The sequence below is a fragment of the Triticum dicoccoides genome, chromosome 3B (assembly GCF_002162155.2).
Source record: "Triticum dicoccoides isolate Atlit2015 ecotype Zavitan chromosome 3B, WEW_v2.0, whole genome shotgun sequence".
Lineage (NCBI taxonomy): Eukaryota > Viridiplantae > Streptophyta > Magnoliopsida > Poales > Poaceae > Triticum > Triticum dicoccoides.
In genome coordinates, this window is record NC_041385.1 from 524537243 (window position 1) to 524546598 (window position 9356).

The window sequence follows — 9356 nt, forward strand, 5'->3', positions numbered from 1 at the left end:
CGTTGTTGTTGCGTCACACTTACTGACCGGCTCTGCTTCAACCCACTTTGTGAATTTGTCAACCGCCACCAAAAGGTGGATCTTTTTATCCTTGGACCTTTTAAAAGTCCCAACCATATCGAGCCCCCAGACTGCAAACGGCCAAATAATTGGAATCATCATCTATTCTTGAGCCGACACATGAGCTCGCCATGAAATCTTCTGACAACCATCACATTTACTAACCAAATCCTCCGCATTAGCATGAGCCGTTAGCCAATAAAATCCATGAAGAAAAGCTTTGGCCACAAGGGACTTTGAGCCGGCATGATGACCACAATCCCCTTCATGAATATCACAAAGAATCTCACGGCCCTCCTCAGGAGAAACGCAACGCTGAAACGCCCAAGTGACACTGCGATGGTGCAACTCGCCATTGGCAATTGTCATGGACTTAGACCGCTGGGTTACCTGTCTGGCCAAAGCTTCATCCTCAGGTAACTCACCCCGGGTCATGTAAGCCAAATATGGTACTGTCCAATATGGGATAGCGTGAAGAGCCGCCACCAATTGTGCCTCTGGGTCAGGAATAGCCAGATCTTCCTCTGTAGGCAATTTGACAGAAGGGTTATGCAGTATATCCAAGAGAGTGTTAGGTGGCACCGGCTTACACTGAGACCCCAACCATCTTAAGGCATCAGCCGCCTCATTTTTCCTATGATCGATGTGTTCCACTTGATAACCCTTGAAGTGACCAGCAATAGCATCAACTTCGTGGTGATAAGCTGCCATGAGTGGATCCTTAGAATCCCATGTGCCTGAGACATGTTGAGCCACCAAGTCTGAGTCACCGAAACAACTCACCCGACTTAAGTTCATCTCCTTAGCCATCCGAAGACCATGGAGCAAGGCTTCATACTCATCTGCATTATTTGTATAGGGAAACATCAACATTAGAATGTAACAAAAACTTGTCACCTCGAGGGGAAGCTAAGACAACTCCAGCCCCCGAGCCCTCCAATTGCTTGGACCCATCAAAGTGAATAGTCCAATATGTGTTATCTGGCTTCTCTTCAGGCATCTGCAGCTCTGTCAAGTCGTTCATGAAATCCACAAGTGCTTGAGACTTGATGGCAGTGCGGGGCATATATTTCAAACCATGAGGTCCAAGCTCAATGGCCCACTTGGCTACTCGCCTAGTGGCTTCCCTGTTTTGAATAATATCCCCTAAAGGAGCAGAACTGACCACGGTGATGGGATGACCCAGAAAATATTGTTTAAGCTTCCGACTGGCCATGAACACCCCATAAACGAGCTTCTGCCAATGTGGATACCTCTGCTTGGACTCAATAAGCACCTCCCTGATATAGTAAACCGGCCATTGAACCGGATATTCCTTGGCAGCTTCTTTCCGTTCCACCATAATAGCTACACTAACAGCCCGGTCGTTAGCAGCCACATATAACAACAATGGCTCCTTATCAATGGGAGCAGCAAGGACTGGCGGCTCAGCCAGCTGTTTCTTCAAAGCTTCAAACGTGTCATTAGCAGCATCACTCCAGACAAAATTACCTATTTTCTTCATCATCTGGTACAGTGGTATGGCCTTCTCACTCAACCGTCTTATAAATCAGCTTAAGGCAGCAATACGACCTGCCAGACGCTACACGTCATTGATACATGCCGGCTTTGCCAGGGAAGTGATGTCCTTGCTTCTCCGGGTTAGCCTCAATGCCTCGGTTAGAAACCACAAAACCCAAAAGATTGCCTGCTGGCACACCAAAAACACACTTGGCCTGGTTAAGCATCATCTTGTAGACCCGGAGATTGTCAAAGGTCTCCTTCAAATCATCTCAAGGTTTCCTTCTCTCTGGATTTCACCACAATATCATCCACATAAGCATGAAAGTTGCACCCAATCTGACTATGGAGATAGTTCTGCACACACCACTGATAAGTCGCCTGGGCACTCTTAAGCCCAAAGGGCATAGACACATAGCAGAAGGCTCCAAAGGGAGTGATGAAAGTTGTATTCTCCTGGTCCTTAACTACCATCTTGATTTGATGATAACCAGAATAAGCATCCAAGACACTCAACCGCTCACAACCCGTCGTAGCATCAATGATTTGATCAATACGAGGGAGAGCAAAAGGATCAGCCGGACAAGCCTTATTTAGGTCTGTGTAGTCCACACACATACACCAAGTGTCGTTCTTCTTAAGCACCAGCACCGGGTTAGCCAACCACTCTGAATGAAAGACTTCAATAATGAACCCAGCCACCAAGAGTCGGGCCACTTCTTCACCGATGGCCTTACGCCTCTCCTCATTGAAGCAACGAAGGAATTGCTTAACTGGCTTAAACTTCAGATCAATGTTAAGAGTGTGTTCAGCGAGTTCCCTCGATACACCTGGAATGTCAGAAGGTTTCCATGCGAAAATGTCCCGGTTCTCACGGATGAACTCGATGAGCGCGCTTTCCTATTTTGGATCTAGGTTAGCGCTGATACTGAATTGCTTGGATGAGTTGCCAAGAACAAAATCAACCAGCTTAGTGTCATCGGCCGACTTAAATTTTAGCACTGGATCATGCTCTATGGTAGGCTTCTTCAGAGATGTCATATCAGCCGGGTCAACATTATCCTTATAGAACTTCAACTCCTCTATTGCACAGATAGACTTAGCGTAAGCAGCATCACCCTCTTCACACTCCAAAGCTATTTTCCGACTCCCATGCACCATAACGGTTCCTTTGTAACCCGGCATCTTGAGCTACAAATAAACATAACAAGGCCGTTCCATGAACTTAGCATAAGCCGGTCGTCCAAACAGAGCGTGGTATGGGCTTCTGATCTTGACCACTTCAAAGGTTAACTTCTCGGCCCTGGAATCATGCTCATCACCAAAAGCCACTTCCAGTTCAATCTTGCCTGCAGGGTACGCTGACTTACCAGGCATTAGTCCATGGAAAACAGTATTAGAAGACTTAAGATTCTTATTGGTTAATCTCATGCGACGGAAGGTTTCATAATAAAGGATATTAATGCCGCTTCCTCCATCCATGAGCACTTCAGTGAACTTATAACCACAAACTTGAGGCGCCACCACCAAAGCCAAGTGATCTGGGTTATCGACCCGGGTGGGTGATCCACTCGACTCCACATAATGGGCTGCTCAGACCATCACAAGTAATGAGGAACTGTCGGCTCAACAGCGTTCACAGCCCGCTTGTGGAGCTTCTGGTCCCGCTTGCATAAACTTGTGGTGAAAACGTGATACTGCCCACTATTCAACTGCTTCGAATTACTTTGATATCCAGACTGTTGTTGCGGACCCCCTTGGCCAGATTGTTGATTATAACCGCCCTGATTACCTTGATTATAACCACCTCGATTACCTTTATTATAACCACCCTGATTACTTTGGTGGCCCTGGAAGCCGGAATTAGAACCGCCACCTCCATAACTCGGGTCATGAGAACCGCCGCCACCTGAGCCACCGCCCGGCCCATGATTGTTGTGAAACGAGTTAGAATTTTTGAAAGCCCTCATAATTGAACAACCTTTCAAAAGGTGGGTAGCTGGTTTCTCCTGCATGCCATGCTTTGGACAGGGCTTGTTCAGCAACTGCTCAAGAGTAGGACCTGATCCACCGGCCCGAGGAGGAGGCCTCCCCTTACGGCGCTGATTATTGCTCTGTGCATTGGTGTTAGCCACAAACTCCGAGTTACCATCAGCCTTGAGTTTACCGTTGCCCCCCAGATTCGCCGGGTTATGCTGCTTACTGATACGTCTCCAATGTATCTATAATTTATGAAGCATTCATGCTATTATATTATCTGCTTTGAATGATTATGGGCTTTATTATACACTTTTATATTACTTTTGGAACTAACCTGTTAACCGGAGGCCCAGCCCATATTGCTGTTTTATTGCCTGTTTTAGAATTTCGAAGAAAAGGAATATCAAACGGAGTCCAAACGCAATGAAACCTTCGGCAGCATGATTTTTGGGAAGAATAGGATCTGGGAGACTTGGAGTTCACGTCAGATGAGCCTCGAGGAGGCCAGGAGATAGGAGGGCACGCCCACCCCTCCTGGGCACGCCCCCCTATCTCGTGGGCCCCTCGAGCACCCCCTGACCGACTTCTTTCGCCTATATAACCCCATATACCCTAAAAACATCAACAACGAAGATAGATGGGGAGTTCCGCCGCCGCAAGCCTCTGCAGCCACCAAAAACCTCTTGGGAGCCCATTCTGGCACCCTGCCGAAGGGGGGATCCCATCACCGATGGCCATCTTCATCATCCCGGCGCTCTCCATGACGAGGAGGGAGTAGTTCATCCTCGAGGCTAAGGGTATGTACCGGTAGCTATGTGTTTGATCTCTCTCTCTCTCTCTCTCTCTCTCTCTCTCTCTCTCTCTCTCGTGTTTCCTCTAAGGCACGATCTTGATGTATCCCGAGCTTTGCTATTATAGTTGGATCTTATGATGTTTCTCCCCCTCTACTCTCTTGTAATGGATTGAGTTTTCCCCTTTGGAGTTATCTTATCGGATTGAGTCTTTTATGATTTGAGAACACTTGATGTATGTCTTGCTGTGATTATCTGTGGTGACAATGGGATATCATGTGCCACTTGATGTATGTTTTTGTGACCAACTTGCGGGTTTCGCCCATGAACCTATGCATAGGGGTTGGCACACGTTTTCGTCTTGATTCTCCGGTAGAAACTTTGGGGCACTCTTTGAAGTACTTTGTGTTGGTTGAATAGATGAATCTGAGATTGTGTGATGCATATCATATAATAATGCCCACGGATACTTGAGGTGACAATGGAGTATCTAGGTGATATTAGGGTTTTGGTTGATTTGTGTCTTAAGGTGTTATTCTAGTATGAACTCTATGATAGATTGAGCGGAAAGAATAGCTTCATGTTATTTTACTACGAACTCTTGAATAGATAGAACAGAAAGGATAACTTTGAGGTGGTTTCGTACCCTACCATAATCTCTTTGTTTGTTCTTCGCTATTAGTGGCTTTGGAGTGACTCTTTGTTGCATGTTGAGGGATTGTTATATGATCTATCTCTGTTATTATTGTTGAGAGAACTTGCACTAGTGAAAGTATGAACCCTAGACCTTCTTTCCTACCATTGCAATACCGTTTACGCTCACTTTTATCGCTTGCTACCTTGCTGTTTTTATAATTTCAGATTACAAATACCTTTATCTACCATCCATATTGCACTTGTATCACTATCTCTTTGCCGAACTAGTGCACCTATACAATCTACCATTGTATTGGGTGTGTTGGGGACACAAGGGACTCTTTGTTATTTGGTTGCAGGGTTGTTTGAGAGAGACCATCTTCATCCTACACCTCCCAAGGATTGATAAACCTTAGGTCATCCACTTGAGGGAAATTTTCTACTATCCTACAAACTTGTGCACTTGGAGGCCCAACAACGTCTACAAGAAGAAGGTTGTGTAGTAGACATCAAGCTCTTTTCTGGCGCCGTTGCCAGGGAGGTGAGTGCTTGAAGGTATATCTTTAGATCTTGCAATCGAATCTTTTTGTTTCTTGTTTTATCACTAGTTTAGTTTATAAAAGAAAATTACAAAAAATGGATTTGAGTTTATCTCATACGCTTCATATTTTTAAGATCTTTCGTCGGAATGATGGTAAGGAAAATTGTGCTCAAGTGCTAGAAGAATAAATCTATAAAAAAATTTGCACTAAATCTTTGAATGATGAGCATGATGGCAATGTTGTTAGTATGAATTCCTTGAATATCCATGATGCTAATGATATGCAAAGCCACAAGCTTGGGGATTCTATGTTTGATGAATATGATATTTTTTGTCCCCCAAGTTTTGATGAGAATATTTATTATGATGAAAGGATGCCTCCTATTTATGATGATTATATTGATGAAAGTGGGGTTGTAAGAGTGTCAACTTTAGGTGTTATTGATCCCACTATTTTGGAGGATACTTAATCTTATTGTGATGAATATTAAAGTGGATTTGGAAGAGTGTCAACTTTATTTAGTGATGATTCCACTATTTTGGAAGAGGTTCCAATTGATTATGAGAACAAAGTTGCTATCTATGATGATTATTGTGATGACTTGTATGCTATTAAGAATAATAATAACCATGAAACTTTTCATCATGATTTTAGTTTTCAATTGGATTATGCTTCACATGATAATTTTTTTGTTGAGTTTTCTCCCACTACTATTGATGAGAATAAATTTGCTTATGTGGAGAGTAGAAAAATTTCTATGCTTGTAGATCATGAAAAGAATGCTTTAGGTGCTGGTTATATTGTTGAATTCATTCATGATGCTACTGAAAATTATTATGAGAAAGGAACATATGCTTGTAGGAGTTGCAATAATATCAAGTTTCCTCTCTACGTGCTTAAAATTTTGAAGCTATGCTTGTTTTGCCTTCATTTGCTAGTTGATTATTGTTCCCATAAGTTGTTTGATCGCAAAATCCCTATGCATATGAAGTGGGTTAGACTTAAATGTTCTAGTCATATTCTTCATGATGCTCCCGTTATGTTTCAATTCTTATCTTTTATGTGAGCATCATTGTCATCATCATGCCTAGCTAGGGGCGTTAAACAATAGTGCTTGTTGGGAGGAAACCCAATTTTATTTTTGTTCCTTGATTTTTGTTCCTCTTTAGTAATAAATAATTCACCTAGCCTCTGGTTAGATGTGGTTTTATGTTTTAATTAGTGTTTGTGCCAAGTAGGACCTTTTGGAAGACTTGGGTGAAGTCTTTATGATCTTGCTGTGAAAAACAGAAACTTTAGCGCTCACGATAATAGCTGCCATTTTTTACAGGAGAGTAGTTTTAGGTTTATTATTTTTGCATATGACTAATAGACAAATTCCTCAGGTCAAACAATTTATTTCAGAATTTTTTGTGTTCCAGAAGTATACGTTTGATACAGATTACTACAGACTCTTCTGTTTTTGACAGATTCTGTTTTCTATGTGTTGTTTGCTTTTTTTGATGAATCTATGAGTAGTATGTAAGGGTATGAACCATATAAAAGTTGGAATACAGTAGGTTTAACACAAATATAAATAAATAATGAGCTCATTACAGTACCTTAAAGTGGTGATTTATTTTCTTACACTAACGGAGCTTACGAGTTTTGTTTTGAGTTTTGTGTGGTTGAAGTTTTCAAGTTTTGGGTAAAAGATTCGATGGACTATGGAATAAGGAGTGGAAAGAGCCTAAGTTTGGGGATTCCCAAGGCACCCCAAGGTAATATTCAAGGAAAACCAAGTAACTAAGCTTGGGGATGCCCCGGATGACATCCCCTCTTTCGTCTTCGTTCATCGGTAACTTTACTTGGAGCTATATTTTTATTCGCCACATGATATGTGTTTTGCTTGGAGCGTCATTTTCTTTTGTTAGTATTTGCTTGAAGTTATTTATAATAATGTTTTGCATCTTTAGGTTGAATAAAAATGTCAAGGATAACCTTTGCCATGCTTATTTTGCTAGTATACATGGAGCTGTTTCAAAACAGAAAGTTTACCGCTGTTGCAAAAATTCCCTGGAAAAGTCAGAGAGTGATATAATGTTGAATCTTTTTGCATATTGAGATCTGATAAATATTATACAGAGTAGTATTTTTCTTATAATTTTTGGAGTTAGTGAAGTATGATGAATCTTGCATTCTTTACAGACTGTTTTGGCAGATTGCTGTTATGTTTGCATTGTTTGCATATGTTTGCTTGTTTAATGATTCTTTTTGAGGATAGGGGTATTAAATATGCAGAGACATTTAGTATTCAATGTTGAATAATAATTTTAGTAATTTGTTATAGTAGATGATGATAAGGTTTTGCATTGGTTTATACTAACTTATCTCATGAGTTCTTGTTGAGTTTGTTGTGGATGAAGCTTTTGAGATTTAGGAAACCGTGACATGAAAGGAATTGAGGAGACACAAAAGTTCAAGCTTGGTTTCTGGATTTATCTTTTGATTTCAGAACCACTCTCTTCTTTGATATTGTGGAGTTTTTACCCCAAATGAAAACCTTTCCAAAATTTATTGTTGGACTTGTATACCCTCTCAAGAAAAACATTTCTTTTATCAGTGGAATTATTTATATGATTATCTTCCCTGAGTTCTAATTTTGTTAAAGATGATTTTTTTATAAGATTTAGGGTCCCATTTGCACTACAATCCTTTCAAATACTCCTTTAAAAATTCCACCAAAATTTGGGGATGACATGGGAGGTCTATAAATCACTTTTATGCAAAAACCTCTCTTAATCATTTGGAGATTTTGAGCCCTACCTCAAGTTTTCAAATCTGGATCAGTCTGTGGTTTGTACTGCAACCTAATTAAATATTTCTTTAAAAATTACATAAAAATTTGTAGATGTCAGTAGATGCATATAATTCAACTTTATGCAAAAACCCATGAGTGTCCTTTGAAAATTTTGAGCAAATCATCCTCTTTTGCTTTCTGGTCCAATGTAAGATTTTCTACTGCAACCATATTTTAACTTGCCCTTTTTCCCATGATTCTTTCTCCTACTTATAAACCACTCTACCAAACCCTTAAGTCCAGGATACTAGACCCATTGAAATATTTTTGACCCATGCAATGATAGCTTTTAGTTTCTGCCCAAATTTGGTTTTCACAAAAACATGCACTAACAAGTTTCTGGTTTTGCCCAACCAACCTTGCCACCCTCTTTATCATCCAAAGAGACTATGTTCTGGAGTTTTTGGCCACCCCAAGAGTTGCCTAGGTGCCCATAGCATTTTGTCGAACACTTGGTGTGCATGGCCAGATTTGGCATGATTTTTAGTTTGCGTTGTGGACTTGATCCCCTGACCCAACCAGCATGTCTCATGGATCTACCTTAGTCTATAGCCCCACCATGCTAAACCTCATGTGGATTGGAGCCCCCTGGCATGCCATGGCATTTTGCCGAACACATACCGTGCGTGCACTGGGCGAGCCTAGAGCGCACGTTTTGCACGCGCATGCACCGAGTCGCCGCATCCTACTGTCGCCTCCCCGCGCTTGTTCGGGTCCCTTCCCACTCGCAGCCAACGCGCCCCGACCCCTCCCTCGCCACAAAGCCGCCCTGGCCCCCTTCTCGCGCCCCACAGCGCCACCACCGCAAGCCGCCACCGTCGCTCCGACAGCCTCTGCCATGGACGGCTCCGCCCGAGCCACTCCAGTGCGCCAGCTGCCCCTGGAACAGCTCGAGCTCATCCGCAAGCTCGTCTGGAAGCACTCGTCGCCGCCACATCGCCCTGCAGCAACAGAACGGCGGTTTGCCGTCGAGCTTATCCCCGGCCGCCGCGGAACCGACCTTGGCCG